Source organism: Balaenoptera musculus, chromosome 7 (assembly GCF_009873245.2).
Source record: "Balaenoptera musculus isolate JJ_BM4_2016_0621 chromosome 7, mBalMus1.pri.v3, whole genome shotgun sequence".
NCBI classification, from domain to species: Eukaryota; Metazoa; Chordata; class Mammalia; order Artiodactyla; family Balaenopteridae; genus Balaenoptera; species Balaenoptera musculus.
In genome coordinates this window covers 83,891,487-83,909,170 of record NC_045791.1, presented here as the reverse complement: position 1 = coordinate 83,909,170, position 17,684 = coordinate 83,891,487, and the positions used below count along the sequence as shown (strand labels likewise).

The 17,684-nt window shown below is 39.9% G+C and overlaps 1 non-coding gene across 1 annotated transcript; it reads right to left on the bottom strand.

Moving 5' to 3' along the window:
* Positions 1 to 5,353: 5,353 nt before the first annotated feature.
* LOC118898630 lies at positions 5,354 to 5,460 on the bottom strand. Its single transcript, XR_005020773.1, has one exon. It is a non-coding gene; the product is annotated as a U6 spliceosomal RNA (small nuclear RNA).
* Positions 5,461 to 17,684: the final 12,224 nt, after the last annotated feature.

Here is a 17,684-nt window from a genome sequence, read left to right as displayed (position 1 = left end):
TTTATTTTTTAATTAGAAACAAGACCCTAATGGATAACCAAAAGGCTTATAGATAAAGACCTACACTAAAAATTATTTCTATGCTATTTTAATTAACCTACTGAAATCCAATTTGGAAAATCAGGGTCTAAGTCATTTGTGGGTGTGAGTTAAATATCTGTGTTTGTCAGGGGAAGCTGATAACACTTCTTTGGGAATTGGCTTTACGTCTTCAAGAAAGAGCTTACTTTCATGTATGAACATTTTATCTATTAGCTATATTAAGCACAGGGCTAAAGGCTCACAAGCCTTGCAGAGGTACATGAAAATGTTTAAAATCTGCTCTTAGAAAATGTGTTGGGTCCAAAATAAAACACTCTAAAATGGAAAGTAATAATTATATCAAGAATATATAATAATATCAAAAGCAATGTTACAAAGATGACTTCACCTTTGTACAACAAAATACTGTGTTGTATTTAATGTGACAAATGTGACATGAGCCCTCTAAAATCAAGATGCCCAGGTCTTAGAGAGGTCCTAAAATAGCCCTACTAGTGGGGAGAAGCATCTCCTGCTAGTAAGAAATCACCCACACTCTTCTGCTATACACTCCTTTTGTAGCCCAAAAGGAAAGAGGAGCCCTTTCCTTTAATAACCAAATTAAAAGGTTGGAGTCTCCAATCCATGAACTGGGAGATGTACAGCACACTTCTCAAGATTCCATGTTATCTCCCAGAGGTCTGTTGACATCCTAGTTACCTCTTGCCCAGACTTCCTGCTTCTTCTGAATTCTTTTTTTTAAAAATTTATTTTATTTATTTATTTTTGGCTGCGTTGGGTCTTCGTTGCTGCACGTGGGCTTTCTCTAATTGCAGTGAGCGGGGGCTACTCTTTGTTGTGGTGTGCAGGCTTCTCTTTGCTGTGGCTTCTCCTGTTGCAGAGCATGGGCTCTAGGTGCGCAGGCTTCAGTAGTTGCGGCACACGGCCTTCAGTAGTTGTGGCTCGTGGGCTCTAGAGCACAGGCTCAGTAGTTGTGGCACACACCTTCAGTAGTTGTGGCACACAGGTTTAGTTGCTCCACAGCATGTGGGATCTTCCCGGACCAGGGATCAAACCCGTGTCCCCTGATAGGGCAGGCAGATTCTTAACCACTGCACTACCAGGGAAGCCCCTTCTGAATTCTTGATCCCTGCTTACTTGTCCTTCTCCTGTGACTACTCTCCTCTTCCCATACTATGTGCAACCACCTTTGTCTTCATTTCTTCCAAAATACACCACCAACAAAAAAGCCATTGTGCTCAACAGACTTATCTGATTGTTTGGAAAGAATGAAGAGGGACTAGCATCTCGTGGGATAATAAACAACTGAATATTGAATGCAAGAGGATAGTGTACTTGCAGTGCCTCAGCCATCCCCCCAGGGGAAATTTTTTACCAGCACTTTCTTGTCTTGGGGCTCGGCCTGCCCCCAAATCGCTGGGGCACACCATCCCTATCAAGATTCCCATTATCCAACTCTCCTTCTCTTCCAGCTCCCAGTACTCTGCAGAGAAAACTGAGCATTCCTGTTACAGACCACCTGGCTCATCTCACCTGGTGCTTTCTTTTGCACACCTAATGATGCCCATTATTTGACTCTCGCAACAAAGACATATTTTGCCCTTCATTAAATTCTGTTACATCCTTGAAATGTGGAAAATGCTAAGTAATCTTCCTTTTTTTGGATAGTAATCTTAACCTTCCTGTAAGACTTCTAAAGAAGACCCACGTGCTCAAATTAACAAATGGCATATGTTCTAGCAAGCCTTCTTCCTCTGAATTTTTTTTTTTTTTTTTTTTTTTTTTTTTTTTTTTTGGCTGAGGCTGAAAAAAAGTCCTTGGAGATTCAAGTCCTTTGTTGTTTAACAGAGAAGACAGAGTGAAAAAAACCACAAGACCCAGCTTTTGCTACCCTGGATCAACATATTTCAACTCAAAATACTGATTGAGTCCAGGGTAAGGAATTAAAGAATGGATTCTACAGTAGAGCCAATCGTCATTAGAAGAGTTAAATAAAGAGACAAACATGGGAATGAGAAGCCAACAAAAGCCCTAGGGAGAAGATAACGTATGAGTTGGGCCTTGAAACAGAAGTAGGATCATTTCCCAGAAATGCTAGGGAACCATTTTCTTCTGTTTCATTTGACTCTGGACATCTTGACTGAAAATATACCCTAAAAAAGTCCATTTTGTCTCGATGTAGTTTAAAGGACAAAACCACAATGTTAGTTTACTCCACAAAGAATAAAGAAAACGTTCACCAAAAAAAATTTCACCAAATTTGCTAAACTATCAGTGACTCAAGATACTCTTTGATTCTGACTTGGGCTCAGTGCACTAATTTTTCCCATTTAATCAATGATGATCATTTACAACCTGCCAAGGACAAGCACTGGGCTAGGAGATAGAAACAGACATGAGGGAACATACACTATAAGACATGGTCTTTCCGATAGCTGAGTGAGGGATGATACACATGCAAATTAAAAACTGTAAGGGCTTCTCTGGTGGCGCAGTGGTTAAGACTCCGCCTGCCAGTGCAGGGGACACAGGTTTGATCCCTGGTCGGGAAGATCCCACATGCTGCAGAGCAACATGAACCCGAGCGCCACAACTACTGAAGCCCAAGCGCCTAGAGCCTGTGCTCCGCAACAAGAGAAGCCACCGCAATGAGAAGCCCACACACCGCAACGAAGAGAATAGCCCCACTAGCCGCAACTAGAGAAAGCCCATGCGCAGCAACGAAGACCCAATGCAGCCAAAAAAAATAAAAAATAAAAATAAAAAACATTGTAAAACAATGTAGTAAATGGTAAGTTAGAGATGGGCAGGGAGAGCCATGGACACAGAGGGTGACCAACTCTCCCCAGGGATGTTGCGGATGGTTCTAAGAGGAGGTGACATCTGAGCTCCTTCTCAAAGGATCAGAGGAGATCATTGGATAGAGAAGAGGAGGAGAGCATTCCAGAAAGAAGAGGCAGCCTGTGCAAAGGTGGAGAGCACAGTAAGTGCTCTGGAGTTGAAGCTGCATGGAAGGAGAACTGAGGAGGAGGCTGGAGAAGCTGGGCCATACGCTTTAGGATGCTCGTGCTCAAAATGGGTTCTAAAGGATTCTGTGGATGCCACTGAGAGGACCAGGACTGGTCAAGGTTAAGGGGGCAAAAGACGTGATGAGACAGGCTGAGCGTGCAAGGACTCTGCCTGCACCCAAACCCACTTCCACAGGGCAGGTCTGCTTCAATGTTTTATGTAACATTCCATATTACCTTTCCTTTGGGGGAAAAAAGAAGTCAAAGCATACCCAAAAAAGCAGGTGACAAGGATGATTGTAGATGTGTGATTGAGAAAGACAATTCTAGCATCAGTTACAAAATAGAGGGGAAGACATAGAGATTAATAAGGTGTTTACTGCAGTGGTGCAGGTGAGAGATGATGAAACCTTGAACAAAGGCATAACAGAGATCAGAAACAAAATGTAATCACTACAAGATTGTCAAATGTACTTCAGGGCCATTTTGCAAGGTAGGAAAATGTTCTAGAGGTCTAAGATTGTGCTGGGTGAGGAGGGAGAAATGCATAGTGCACATTTCCGTAGCCCCTTACCGTAGCAGGAGGGGCCACATGGCCTTATGATCAATGGGTTAGAGGGGTCCATTTAGGTCGGTCTTGATGACCCAGGCTTCATTATTGGCGGAATCCAGCTGACGGCTGATAATTGGGGAAGGGAACAACCAAAAAGTATCCAACACGGACCGGGAATCCCAAACAGGTTTAGTCGCTTCTCTGCCTCAGATGCGAAAAACGTTCTCCAAGCAGAACCAGGGAATAACGTGCTTTGGTGAGTGGCTTCCCAAGTCTATTTAAGGCGCCCCTGAGTTCACAGGAGTGGCTGTCCTCTGCCCTGCTCCAGGTGCACCAAGTGCCTACCCATAGCCTACCCCATGCCTGCACTCTCTCTCCCACGGTCCCTCGACCTTGCTCATGCCTGCTTCCCTCGCCTCCCCTTCACCATGTCCCTAGTCCTCTGTGTATTACTTGAGGATAGAGAAGGAAAAGGAGAGGGAGCCCATCATTGTAGGTGAGCCTAAGATTAGAAATGTGAACTATAATTAGACACTCAGTGAACTACAAAGATTAAACTCCTGCTAACTAGTCTCCTGTAACTCATAATGCTAAAGAGTGCTTCCCAAACTACCATTACATTTCAATATAGATATAGATATAGATACAGATATAGATATAGAAATTGTTACACATATACATGTACATACAGTCACTCTATTCCCTTAACTTTGAAAGGATCCCAGTTCTCCCAAGGAAAATAGAGGTAGTACACCCTTCCTTCCACATTGATAAATACTGTTCTAACTTAAATAAAATATTTACATAATTAAGTGCTAGCATGTCAAATTTTCTTTCTTAAAGTCAGATGCACATTAACAGGTAAAATCTAAAATAGAGCAAAAGAAATCTGAAAAAAAAAAGAATCGCTATGCTGTACACCTGAAACTAACACAATATTGTAAATCAATTATACTTCAATAAATATATATGCATATAATCAGAAAAAAAATTTTAAGTAAAATAGAGTCAAAGAAACCAAGACCCAGGGTACTATAGGAGATTCATGGAGGGGCAGGGAACGTTTCTGACCTTCAGAGCATCTTTAGTGATGGGTATTTCAGCTGCCATGTCTTCTTCAGTGGAAGGAGGGTGAGTCTGGCTGACAAGAAAGAAAATCCAGAGGTGGGATTTGGTAAAGAGGGACATTTTGTTAACTTAAGAGATCTTCCTCCATCAAAGCCAAGAGTCTCTATTTCTTTTACAATAATTTCTTCTCCATCCTTCAGATGCTCTCACATTCTCTGTAAATCTTCCCCCTTTTCACACTAATCCATAATGATTTACTGCTCTCTGAACTACCATTATGCTGGAGTGGTTAAGATCTGCGGGTCTTGGGATCAGTCAGGTTTGAGTTTGAATTCTCATCCTGATATAAATTTATTGAGTGAATGCTGGCAAGTTATTTAACCTCTCAGAGCCTCAGGGTCATAAAACCTAATATTCATAGACCATTGACTCCACATCAGGCACTGTTTCAAGCACGATACTTACATTTTCTCATTTAATATCAACTCTATCCGGTAAGTTTTTCCATGATGATTCTTTTTTTCTGAATAAAAAAAGATTTTTAATTTAATACTGAATCTTTGAATTTATAGACATATGGAAAAAGGCTAATATACTGGAGTGAAAATAAGCCAGCATCTCAAAGATTACTTGACTTTTTAATTTGTTAAAAATGCAAAAATTCACTGAGTACATACAAGGAAAAAACATGGAACGCTTCATGAATTTGCGTGTCATCCTTGCGCAGGGGCCATGCTAATCTCTTCCGTAACGTTCCAATTTTAGTATATGTGCTGCCGAAGCAAGCACTCCGTGATGATCCTTATTTCATAGATGAGGAAATGGAAACAAAGGGAGGATCATCAATGCTCAAAAGTCCTATGGCTGGTAGCGGAGGCTGGACACACCGTCTCCCCACACCTGTGCACTTGTGAGTTGTAGTTAGGATTGATGACATCCTTAGCATGGTCCCCGGCACAGAGCAAACACTTTGTAAATGGAAATTATAACTACTAAGTGTCTATGTAGATTTTATTATCCACCACTTAACACTTAGATGTTCCCTTAGCTCTGTATCTGTCCCATCTTCCTACCGTCTTACAGTGTCCCTGGAGAAGGAGCCAGTCTCTTATCTAATGCCTCATAGCACAATGCTGGGAACCTATGTGCCAGTGTACATGGAGTAGTGATAATTCTAGATTGAAAGAGTGGCAGTGGCTGTGGGTTTTCCCCAGTTTAATCCAAAGGGGCCAGCAGCATGGAGGAGCATGTGCTTACACGCATTCTTGTCTTGTCATAATATGTGCTGGCTTGAAAACATGGATGAGTCACTGACCCTGCCATAAACCAGAGAGGGAAAGAAGGAAAAAGAGAAAGACAGAGAACAAGAAAGGAGGCAGGAGTGGAGGAGGGAGGAAGAGAGGGAGGTAAAGACAAAGAGAAACTCTGTCTCTTTTCGGAGCACCTTTAAACATCCTGAAGAGAAACTGGGATATTCATCTATTTGATGACATTTCCTCTATCTGTGTCAAACCCCACCTTCCAAGGGTGATTGCAGTTTGTATTAAGCACCATGTAGGGAAAACTTTTATCCCTTTTAAACGTCAGACGGTGGCAAAACAACCAAGACTGTGGCAGTCATGAAACTCCCATTCTGCTCTAACAGAGTTGGTATTGCCACCTCAGGAATCGGAGATGGAAGTCCTCTGGGAAGTTGTCAAGGAGCTTCTATTTTTGGCCCCCAGCCTGTTGCCACAGTGATTAGAAAAAGCTGTCCAGAACACAAGAAACGGTTGAGGGCATCTGAAATACCCATGAAAGGGACACGGAAGGCACTCACATGTGTCAGATGGAGAAGACAATTTGAAACAAAAGGAAAATCTGGAGGCAGATTATTTAACATTCATTTATGCATTCACTCAACAAATATTTGCTGAGTGCCTATTTGGTGCAAAGCCCTGCACGGGGCGATCCTATGGAGGATATAAATATTAAACAGGCTCAACTCCTGCCCTTATCTTACAGTCAAGCGGGGGAGATAAGACATGCACATATTTATTATTTAGTGGTGTCATGTAAACGTCTGAGGTGGAAATCTGTGGGCTAAAAGGCTATATTAGTCATTCCACAGAGAGTGAAGACACAAATCAACCTGGCCCACGGTGTCATCAGCCAGCGCATGGCATCAGCCTTCTGGCCTTTCCATAAACCAGTAACACACAGGTCCTGTGCTGCAGACCCAGACTCTCAGGAAATGCAGTTACTCAAGTCCTCTCTCCTTCAAAGGGAGCAATGGCTGCATAAATTACACTGAAAAGCCTGCATTCAATGGCAGAGGATTTCAAAACCCTAAAATGGGCAGATTCAGAATTTCAGGGAGGCAGTGTCCCAAGGTGGTTTAGCACAGAGGCTTTGGAGGTGCAGTCCTGGGTTTGCTTCTCAACCCCGCCTGCTGGCTCCTTGACAATGAACCTCTCCAAACCTCTGTTTCCTCCTCTTTAAAATGTCAGTAGAGAAGATTCTCTCATACAACCTGCTCTGAAATAGAGTACACAGGAAAAGACATTGGTAATAGAGTGCTCAAAAGACAGACATTAAAGTTGACAAGGTCATTTTGGGTTCACAGCATTCTGTACTACCATACTAGGCTCTAGTCCTGTAGCCTGTCCTCGATTCTTCCTTTTGTGATGTGTGATACTTGGTTAGCCATTTCATTGTTCTCTTCCTCACTTTTTTGTTGTTGTTGTGGTAAAATACACCTAACATAAAATTTACCATTTTTACTATATTTAAGTGCATAGTTCAGTGGCATTAAGTACATTCACATTGATAATGCAACCATCACCACCATCCATCTCCAGAAACTTTCATCTTCCCAAACTGAAACTCCATACCCATTCAACATTAACTTCCCATTCCCCTCTTCTTCCAACCCCTAGCAACCACTATTCTACTTTATGTCTCTATGAATGAGACTGTTCTAGGTACCACATATAAATAGAAGTATACAATATTGGTCGTTTTGTGCCCAGCATATTTCACTTAGTATAATGTCTTCAAGGTTTATCCATGTTGTAGCATGTATTGTAATTTCTATCCTTTTTAAAGACTGAATAATATTCCATTGAATGTGTATATCACATTTTGTCTATCCATTCATCCATTGATGGATACTTGGGTTATTTCCACCTTTTGGCTACTGTGAATAATGCTGCTGTGAACATCAGTGTATAAATATCTGTTCAACCCTTTTTCATTTTTAAAAACAATGTCTTAAAAATATTATGCTGTATTTTTAAAACATCTTCTTATCCCTCAGACTGACAATATATTGATCGATAAGTTAGTTTCTCTTTAAACTATTCTGTGATCATGGTGGGAATATCAAGAAAGTTATTTTATTTTGGTCCTATAGAGTGTTCTTCAGTAAATCTTTATCATTGTAAAGCAAACACCCTTATAACCAGCATAAGTTTTGTTAATACAGATTGGCTATATTTTAAAATAAGTTACTAAATATAGAAAAAATTGGCACATATAGTATTGTTGAACTTGAAGAAGTATTACATTTTTCCTATAAGTAAATAAGGCATATAGAAAGAGGAGTTGGCTAACAATGGCCCATGGGCCAAAATTCAACCCACTGTCTAGTTTTTTTATGGCCTGCAAACTAAGAATGGGTTTCATATTTTTTTAATGGTTGAAAAAATCATAAGAAGTCTAAAACGTCATGACATATGAAAATTATACAAAATTCAAATTTCAGTGTTCATAAATAAAGTTTTATTGGGACACAGCCACACCCACTCATTTATGTATTGTCTGTGGCTGCTTTTGAGCTACAGTGGCAGAGCTGAACAGTTGTGATAGAGACTGCATAGCCCTCAAGTCCTAAATATTTATGATATAGCCCTTTAGAGAAAAAAATTTGCCAACAGCTGATATAAATCATTGATCTAATTTCACTTCCTCATTTATAGTTGAGAAGACCAAGGCCCAATAAGCATACTGTCAGACTGGAGATCACAAAGCATAGAGTCACTAAAAGAAATCCAGCTGTCCCAAAAGGCCACCCTGAGTTCCTAAACCATATCCCAGTGTATTCCTGGGTTAAAGCACAGTGGCTTACCTTCCAGCTGTACATCATGAACTAAAACCATCACTGCATCACATTAATAGTGCAAAAAAGTCTGTCTCTGTTCTTAAATTCCTCTGCTGAATGCTAGGGGAAAAGAAGAGATGTATGCTTAGTTGTTAACTTCTTTGTGAGGGTCGCGTTGGTTCATATCTTTTTTTTTTGGCTTTTTAAAAATTTTACTTTGTCTTTTTTTTTATACAGCAGGTTCTTACTAGTTATCCATTTTATACATATTAGTGTATATATGTCTATCTCAGTCTCCCAATTCATCCCACCACCACCACCCCCGCTTTCCCCCCTTCGTGTCCTTATGTTTGTTCTCTACATCTATGTCTCTGTTTCTGCCTTGCAAACCAGTTCATCTGTACCATTTTTCTAGATTCCACATATATGCGTTAATACACGATATTTGTTCTTCTCTTTCTGACTTACTTCACTCTGTATGACAGTCTCTAGGTCCATCCACATCTCTACAAATGACCCAGTTTCGTTCCTTTTTATGGCTGAGTAATATTCCATTGTGTATATGTACCACAACTTTATCCATTCATCTCTCGATGGGCATTTAGTTTGCTTCTATGCCCTGGCTATTGTAAACAGTGCTGCAATGAACATTGGGGTGCATGTGTCTTTTTGAATTATAGTTTTCTCTACGTATATGTCCAGCAGTGGGATTGCTGGGTCATATGGTAATTCTATTTTTAGTTTTTTAAGGAACCTCCGTACTGTTCTTCATAGTGGTTGTATCAGTTTACATTCCCACCAACAGTGCAAGAGGGTTCCCTTTTCTCCACACCTTCTCCAGCATTTGTTGTTTGCAGATTTTCTGATGATGCCCATTCTAACTGGTGATACCTCACTGTAGTTTTGATTTGCATTTCTCTAATAATTAGTGATGATGAGCAGCTTTTCATGTGCCTCTTGGCCATCTGTATGTCTTCTTGGAGAAATGTCTATTTAGGTCTTCTGCCTATTTTTTGATTGGGTTGTTTGTTTTTTTAATATTGAGCTGCATGAGCTGTTTATATATTTTGGAGATTAATCCTTGTCTGCTGATTCATTTACAAATATTTTCTCCCATTCTGAGGGTTGTCTTTTCATCTTGTTTATAGTTTCCTTTGCTGTGTAAAAGACTTTAAGTTTCATCAGGTCCCATTTGTTTATTTTTGTTTTTATTCCCATTACTCTAGGAGGTGGGTCAAAAAAGATCTTGCTGTGATTTATGTAAAAGAGTGTTCTTCCTGTGTTTTCCTCTAAGAGTTTTATAGTGTCCGCTCTTACACTTAGGTCTTTAATCCATTTTGAGTTTACTTTTGTGTATGGTGTTAGGGAATGTTCTAATTTCTTTCTTTTACATGTAGCTGTCCAGTTTTCCCAGCACCACTTATTGAAGAGTCTGTCTTTTCTCCATTGTATATCCTTGCCTCCTTTATCATAGATTAGTTGACCATAGGTGCGTGGATTTATCTCTGGGTTTTCCATCTTGTTCCATTGATCTAAATTTCTGTTTTTGTGCCAGAAATTTGATTACTGTAGCTTTGTAGTATAGTCTGAAGTCAGGGAGTCTGATTCCTCCAGCTCCATTTTTTTCCCTCAATATTGCTTTGGCTATTTGGGGTCTTTTTTTGTCTCCAAGCAAATTTTAAGATATTTTATTCTCATCGTGTAAAAAATGCCATTGGTAATTTGATAGGGATTGCACTGAACCTGTAGATTGCTTTGGGTAGTATAGTCATTTTCACAATATTGATTCTTACAATCCAAGAACATGGTATATCTCTCCATCTGTTTGTGTCATCTTTGATTTCTTTCATCAGTGTCTTATAGTTTTCTGAGTAAGGGTCTTTTACATACTTAGGTAGGTTTATTCCTAGGTATTTTATTCTTTTTGTTGCAATGGTGAATGGGATTGTTTCCTTAATTTCTCTTTCTGATCTTTAGTTGTTAGTGTATAGGAATGCAAGAGATTTCTGTGCAATAATTTTGTATCCTGTAACTTTACCAAATTCATTGATTAGCTCTAGTAGTTTTCTGGTGGCATCTTTAGGATTATCTATGTATAGTATCATGTCATCTACAGTGACAGTTTTACTTCTTCTTTGCCAATTTGTATTCCTTTTATTTCTTTTTCTTCTCTGATAGCTGTGGCTAGGACTTCCAGAACTATGTTGAATAACAGTGGCAAGAGTGGACATCCTTGTCTTGTCCCTGACCTTAGAAGAAATGATTTCAGGTTTTCACCAGTGAGAATAATGTTTGCTGTGGGTTTGTCATATATGGCTTTTATTATGTTGAGGTAGGTTCCCTGTATGCCCACTTTCTGGAGAGTTTTTATCATAAATGGGTGTGGAATTTTGTCAAAAGATTTTCTGCATCTATTGAGATCATCATATGGTTTTTATTCTTCAATTTGTTAATATGGTGTATCACATTGATTGATTGGCATATATTGAAGAATACTTGCATCCCTGGGATAAATCCCACTTGATCATGGTGTATGATCCTTTTAATGTGTTGTTGGATTCTGTTTGCTAGTATTTTGTTAAGGATTTTTGCATCTATATTCATCAGTGATATTGGTCTGTAATTTTCTTTTTTTGCAGTATCTTTGTCTGGTTTTGGTATCAGGGTGATGGTGGCCTCGTAGAATGAGTTTGGGAGTGTTCCTTCCTCTGCAATTTTTTGGAAGAGTTTGAGAAGGATGGGTGTTAGCTCTTTTCTAAATGTTTGATAGAATTCACCTGTGAAGCCATCTGGTCCTGGACTTTTGTTTGTTGGAAAATTTTTAATCACAGGTTCATTTTCATTACTTGTGATCGGTCTGTTCATATTTTCTGTTTCTTCCTGGTTCAGTCTTGGAAGGTCATACTTTTCTAAGAATGTCCATTTCTTCCAGGTTGTCCATTTTACTGGCATAGAGTTGCTTGTAGTAGTCTCTTATGGTGCTTTATATTTCTGTGGTGTCCGTTGTGACTTCTCCTTTTTCATTTCTAATTTTATTGAATTGAGTCCTCTCCCTCTTTTTCTTGATGAGTCTGGCTAAAGGTTTATCGATTTTGTTTATCTTCTCAAGGAACCAACTTTTAGTTTTATTGATCTTTGCTATTGTTTTCTTTGTTCCTATTTATTTCTACTCTGATCTTTATGATTTCTTTCCTTCTACTAACTTTGAGTTTTATTTGTTCTTCTTTCTCAAGTTCCTTTAGGTGTAAGGTTAGATTGTTTATTTGAGATTTTTCTTGTTTCTTGAGGTAAGATTGTATTGCTATAAGCTTCTCTCCTAGAACTGCTTTTGCTGCATCCCATAGGTTTTGGATCATCGTGTTTTCATTTGTCTCTAGGTATTTTTTGATTTCCTTTTTGATTTCTTCAGTGATCTCTTGGTTATTTAGTAGTGTATTGTTTAGCCTCCATGTGTTTGTGTTTTTTACGTTTTTTTTCCCCCTGTAATTGATTTCTAATCTCATAGCGTTGTGGTCGGAAAAGATGCTTGATATGATTTCAATTTTCTTAAATTTACCGAGGCTTGATTTGTGACCCAAGATGTGATCTATCCTGGAGAATATTCCATGTGCACTTAAGAAGAAAGTGTAATCTGCTGTTTTCAGATGGAATGTCCTATAAATATCAATTCAATCTATCTGGTCTATTGTGTCATTTAAAGCTTGTGTTTCCTTATTAATTTTCTGTCTGGATGATCTGTCCATTGGTGCAAGTGAGGTGTTAGAGTCTCCCACTATTATTGTGTTACTGTCGATTTCCTCTTTTATAGCTGTTAGCATTTGCCTTATGTATTGAGGTGCTCTTATGTTGGGTGCATATATATTTATAATTGTTATATCTTCTTCTTGGATTGATCCCTTCATCATTATGTAGTGTCCTTCCTTGTCTCTTGTAACATTCTTTGTTTTAAAGTCTATTTTTTCTGATATGAGAATTGCTACTCCAGCTTTCTTTTGATTTCCATTTTCATGGAATATCTTTTTCGATCCCCTCACTTTCAGTCTGTATGTGTCCCTAGGTCTGAAGTGGGTCTCTTGTAGACAGCATATATACAGGTCTTGTTTTTGTATCCACTCAGCAAGCCTGTGTCTTTTTTTTTTTTTAACAAATATCTTTATTTATTTATTTTTTGGCTTTGTTGGGTCTTCATTGCTGTGCACAGGCTTTCTCTAGTTGCAGCGAGTGGAGGTTACTCTTTGTTGCGGTGTGCTGGCTTCTCATTGTGGTGGCTTCTCTTTGTTGTGGAGCACAGGCTCTAGGCACGAGGGCTGCAGTAGTTGTGGCATGCGGGCTCAGTAGTTGTGGCTCACGGGCTCTAGAGCGCAGGCTCAGTAGTTGTGGCACATGGGCTTAGTTGCTCCGTGGCATGTGGGATCTTCCCGGACCAGGGCTCAAACCTGTGTCCCTGCATTTTCAGGCTGATTCTTAATCACTGTGCCACCAGGGAAGTCCCAAGCCTGTGTCTTTTGGTTGGAGCATTTAATCCATTCACATTTAAGTAATTATTGATATGTATGTTCCTATTACCACTCTCTTAATTGTTTTGGGTTTGTTTTTGTAGGTCTTTTTCTTCTCTTCTGTTTCCCACTTAGAGAAGTTCCTTTAACATTTGTTGTAGAGCTGGTTTGGTGGTGCTGAATTCTCTTAGCTTTTGCTTTTCTGTAGAGCTTTTGATTTCTCTGTCGAATCTGAATGAGACCCTTGCCGGGTAGAGTAATCTTGGTTGTAGGTTCTTCCATTTCATCACTTTAAATATATCGTGCCACTCCCTTCTGGCTTGTAGAGTTTCTGCTGAGAAATCAGCTGTTAACCTTATGCGAGTTCCCTTTTAGGTTATTTGTCATTTTTCCCTTGTTGCTTTTAATAATTTTTCTTTGTCTTTAATTTTTGTCAATTTGATTACTATGTGTCTTGGCAGGTTTCTCCTTGGGTTTAGCCTGCCTGCGACTCTCTGCACTTCCTGGACTTGGGTGGCTATTTCCTTTCCCATGTTAGGGAAGTTTCAACTATAATCTCTTCAAATATTTCCTCAGGTCCTTTCTCTCTTCTCCTTCTGGGACCCCTGTAATGCGAATGTTGGTGCATTTAATGTTGTCCCAGTGGTCTCTTAAACTGTCTTCATTTCTTTTCATTCTTTTTTCTTTATTCTGTTCCATAGCAGTGAATTCCACCATTCTGTCTTCCAGGTCACTCATCCGTTCTTCTGCCTCAGTTATTCTGCTATTGATTCCTTCTAGTGTATTTTTCATTTCAGTTATTGTATTGTTCATCCCTGTTTGTTTGTTCTTTAATCCTTCTAGGTGTTTGTTCTTTAATTCTTCTAGGTCTTTGTTAAACATTTCTTGCATCTTCTCCATCTTTGCCTCCATTCTTTTTCCAAGGTCATGGATCATCTTCACTAGCATTATTCTGAATTCTTTTTCTGGAATGTTGCCTATCTCCACTTCATTTAGTTGTTTTTCTGGGGTTTTATCTTGTTCCTTCATCTGTTACTTATTCCTCTGCCTTTTCATTTTGTTTTTCTTTCTGTGAATGTGGTTTTTGTTCCACAGGCTGCAGGATTGTAGATCTTCTTGCTTCTGCTGCCTTCCCTCTGGTGGATGAGGCTATCTAAGAGGCTTGTGCAAGTTTTCTGATGGGAGGGACTGGTGGTGGGTAGAACTTGGTGTTGCTCTGGTGGGCAGAACTCAGTAAAACTTTAATCCACTTGTTTGCTGATGGGTGGGGCTGAGTTCCCTCCCTGTTGGTTGTTTGGCCTGAGGCAACTCAGCACTGGAGGCTACAGGCTCTTTGGTGGGTCTAATGGTGGACTCCGGGAAGGCTCACGCCAAGGATTACTTCCCAGAGCTTCTGCTGCCAGTGTCCTTGTCCCCACGGGAGACACAGCCACCCCCCGCCTCTGCAGGAGACTCTCCTACACTAGCTGGTAGGTCTGGTTAAGTCTCCTATGGGGTCACTGCTCCTTCCCCCTGGTCCTGATGTGCACACTACTTTGTGTGTGCCCTCCAAGAGTGGAGTCTCTGTTTCCCCCAGTCCTGTCAAAGTCCTGCAATCAAATCCTGCTAGCTTTCAAAGTCTGATTCTCTGGGAATTCCTCCTCCCGTTGCCGGACCCCCAGATTGGGAAGCCTGATGTGGGGCCCAGAACCTTCACTCCAGTGTTTGGACTTCTGTGGTATAAGTGTTCTCCAGTCTGTGAGTCACCCACCCACCAGTTATGGGATTTGATTTTATTGTGACTGTGCCCCTCCTACCATCTCATTGCAGCTTCTCCTTTGTCTTTGGATGTGGGGTATCTTTTTTGGTGAGTTCCAGTGTCTTCCTGACAATGATTGTTCAGCTCTTAGTGGTGATTCCAGTGCTCTCACAAGAGGGAGTGAGCGCACATCCTTTGACTCCACCATCTTGAACAAATTACCCTGATTCATTCTTTATATGTGGACCTTTGTCTTTAATTTCTTAAGCACCATTTCATATGATGAAATAATTCCCAATTGCTTTCAGCATAAAGCCTAAATGACTGAATATGTTATAAGGCTCTTCTTGACTTGGCTTCAACTTACCTCCCCAGTCTTATTTCCCCATCCTTGCCTTCCTCCCTTCTCTCTTTGTCCTCCATGCTCACAGGAATTCTGTAAACTCTCAGTACCCACTGCAGATGCATCTTACCTTTAAGTCTTTGTTCATGCTGTCCCCTGACCAGGGAAGCGTTAGTCTCCTCATCCATCCAGCAAGTTCCTCTTCATCCTCCAAGATCCACCCCAAATGCCTCACCCTTTGAGTAGTCTCCCCCGTTCCTGCCACAGGCAGAAGTAATAACTCTTTCTTTCACTGTAGATTGTGGCTAAAATCATTTGAGGAATTCTGTATTAAAACATCTGAATTTATTATGGGACTAGACAAGAAGTTATTTCTATAGATTAGCAGACAATATGACATCAAAGAGGAAGGTCCATAGACATTTCCCAAGCTTTTAATTCACAGAGATAAGAATCAATGCCATTTGGTCATCATAAGTCACAGAAGCTTATACTGTCTTCATGTGCTCTTACAGCAGGTTTTGCCATAATGTGTAGACATGGTAACTACAATTTCTGAGTCATGGCGCTTTACACTAACATGTACAAAACATTATGTTATGAAAACAAAATATTTTGTAGTGTTTATTTTGAGCAGGCGTTCTAAAAACTAGAATAATAAACTCAGAGCCTCATTTTGATTGGTTGTCACCCAATAAAAAATCTTGACAGAAATGAATTCTGCATTTGAGTTTTCTTCACTCTTGTTGGACTGATAAGACTTCAATGTCAACACCAACTCAGCTCATAAAAAGCTTCCTGAAGATGACATGACGTATAAGTGAGACTACAGGGAGTTTATTTTTTTGGTGTAAATTAGGGATTTAGGTTTCAATGTATTACGATAAATTAGATCACTATAGTGACTTGAAGGTAAACATAAGTAGCATGTTCAATAGGCCCTTTGGATCATTTCTACCATCATTTCATTGTGTCCTTGTTGATTTTCTTTCTCTTTCCTAGTGTGTATTGACCACAGGGACAATTTCCACCGGGGTGAACTTTAGAACAGCCATCCATATTTTAGCACTCCTGAAATTTTCTCTAAAGATAATTGTAGAGGTAAAAAATTGACTTCCTGTCAGAATACCTTGGGTCCAAGCCTTTATTCCTACCATTGACTGTTATCTTGTCAAGTCAATCTTTCTTTGGGCTATTTTCTTACCAGTAAAATAGTCATAGCAATTCCTACCTCTCAGTTTGTTTTTTGAGAATTAAATTATGTGACTTTTTTTCAGAGTTGGGCACAGCAATTAAAAGCATGACACTTATTCAGAGGGTGATTCATCTCAAACACATCCTGCCAACTGGTCACCAAGTGCCAACGAAGTGCCATACTGCATTGTGCCTAGTGAAGAGAAAGAGACCATCTCACATCCAGCTTGCAGAAAGGTAGAAAAGAAATAAGTATGTAAGTAAAAACTGTGCTGGATGACACAAAGGAGTGGACATGCTCTCCTGAGAGAGAAAACACCTTCATGGAGCTTGCCATCCTTGTACAGCACTATCTAAGAATCACGTGTGAAGAATGATCTTATGCCTTTTCTATAGCATAAACGTTGAGAGTAGAGAATCTGTCTTTCCGAGGAAACCCCAAGTTATACCTCTGTTTCAGACAGCAACGCTAGACTTTGTAGATTCATTAAATAAACATTTATTGTGGGCCATACATTATGTATGCCTGGTGCTATGATTGGCACTGGAGAAAGATAGAGTCCCTGCCTTCTGGAAGCTCAGAGCCAAGCCTAGAATAGAAGAGTAAAAACAGAAGAGTCCAGTGGAACATATGACAACATGAAGGAGGAAGTGAGCTCAAAGCGAGATGAAGGCACAGAGGAGGGGACTCGCTCAAACTAGAGAGGTAGCAGTTGGAACGAGGCTTCCCAGAGCAACCATGTGTAAACACAGTACAAGGCATGAGAGAGCACAACCGTTTGGGATATTGTAGGTGGTTCCATACAGTTGGAGCAGAAACTTTAAATTTTAGGAGACAAAGAAGAAGGAAAAACCAGCCCATAGAGATGGGCTTCATGTGCCCTTCTAAAGATTTGGGATTATGTCCTAAAGGTTATGGGGTTACTAAAAAAGGATTCTAAACAGAGGAGTGATATATCTCTTTTGCATCCATAAGAAAATGTTACTCTATGTTACATCTAACTTTTAGAATGTCTATATACGTATAAATGTATAAACCATAAGTGTGCAGCTCGATAATTTAGAAATTATATCTTAGGAGGGGGCTTTGTTATTCTATAGTAATTTACAGTCATTTTGGCTGTTATCTCCTAATTTGGCACTATAGGAGTTTCCTTCTTC